The sequence below is a fragment of the Chrysochloris asiatica genome, unplaced genomic scaffold (genome assembly GCF_000296735.1).
Source record: "Chrysochloris asiatica unplaced genomic scaffold, ChrAsi1.0 scaffold00002, whole genome shotgun sequence".
Lineage (NCBI taxonomy): Eukaryota > Metazoa > Chordata > Mammalia > Afrosoricida > Chrysochloridae > Chrysochloris > Chrysochloris asiatica.
In genome coordinates this window covers 53,616,001-53,617,474 of record NW_006408520.1, presented here as the reverse complement: position 1 = coordinate 53,617,474, position 1,474 = coordinate 53,616,001, and the positions used below count along the sequence as shown (strand labels likewise).

Here is a 1,474-nt window from a genome sequence, read left to right as displayed (position 1 = left end):
CAACAGCATGCGTGCAGGGGAAAAAAATTACATTAAAATCTTTTGTTGGAATGCTTTACACTTTCCAGAGAACAGAAACTAAAAATAGCCTGCTACACAATTAGTCACAAATACAGTTCTCAAGTTATTTTATTTTATTTTATTGTCCATACACATGAGTATTGTTTAAAACATGTCTTCCTTGTATCAGCAAGGTCCTACCACCACTGTGCTTGGCTGAGTTCACAAATCTGTTGTAACCTGTAGCTTCCCTGTCACTTCTCTGGCTCTCCTCTTCTGCTAAGCTTTGTTTCCTGGCAATCATTAAAACCTTCTGCCACTCCCAAAGCTATTGCTGCTGCTTGAACTGCCATAGCCACCTTGGTTTTGTAGTTTGGCAAAATATTGACTTTCACCACCATAAGAGCCAGAGCTTCTGCCTCCAAAAGTTCCTCCCTTCATGGGTCCAAAATTTGAAGATTGGTTGTTGTAATTGCCAAAAATCTTTATAGCTTCTACCACCTCCAAAATTGCTCCCATCATTACCAAATCCATTATAACCATCCCCACTGCCTCCATATCCACCACCACCATGGCTGCCACCAAAGCCACCTCGTCCATTGAACTTTCCTCCACAACCAAAATTGTCATTCCCACCAAAACGACCTCTACGGCCACCACTGAAGTTTCCAGAACCACTTCGACTTCTTTGACTGGAGGAGGCACTGGCCATCTCTTGCTTTGACAGGGCTTTCCTTACTTCACACTTGTGACCATACACAGTATGGTCCTTCTGGATAACAATCTTATCTACAGTCATGGTCATCAAAGGTTACAAATGCAAAGCCTCTCTTCTTGCCACTGCCTCAGTCTGTCATGATTTCAATCACTTCAATCTTCCCGTACTGCTCAAAATAACCTCTTAGATGATGCTCTTCAATTCCTTCTTTAATGCCACCAACAAAAATTGTTTTCACAGTTAAATGGGCACCTGGTCTTTGAGAGTCTTCTCTTGAAACAGCCCTCTTTGGTTCCAACACTCTTCTATCCACCTTGTGTGGCCTTGCATTCATGGCTGCATCCACCTCCTCCATAGTAGAGTAAATGACAAACCCAAAGCTTCTGGAGCGCTTGGTGTTTGGATCTCTCATCACCACACAGTCCGTGAGCATCCCCCATTGCTCAAAATGGCTCCTCAGGATCTCATCTGTTGTTTCAAAGCTCAACCCTCTGATTAAGAGTTTCCTCAGCTGTTCAGGCTCTTTAAGCAACTCTGACTTAAACATGACGGCAGTGAGGGGGAAAAAAAGACTAACATGCTTCCTCTATGCTGTTCACAAGCAGAAAAGAGTAGGTTAACAAATGTATCTTCAAGATGCCACTATTGGTTGTTATGCTATACCGCAGGATTTAATTTAATTTCGGCCTGTGTTGTTTTTAAACTCTTTTTCCCTCTCTACATTCTTCGTTCTAGGCTTTTCCATATTAAAACACA

The 1,474-nt window shown here is 42.3% G+C and overlaps 1 pseudogene; it reads right to left on the bottom strand.

The window, feature by feature from the left end:
- Nucleotides 1–303: 303 nt before the first annotated feature.
- Nucleotides 304–1,265, bottom strand: LOC102818801 (annotated as a pseudogene).
- Nucleotides 1,266–1,474: the final 209 nt, after the last annotated feature.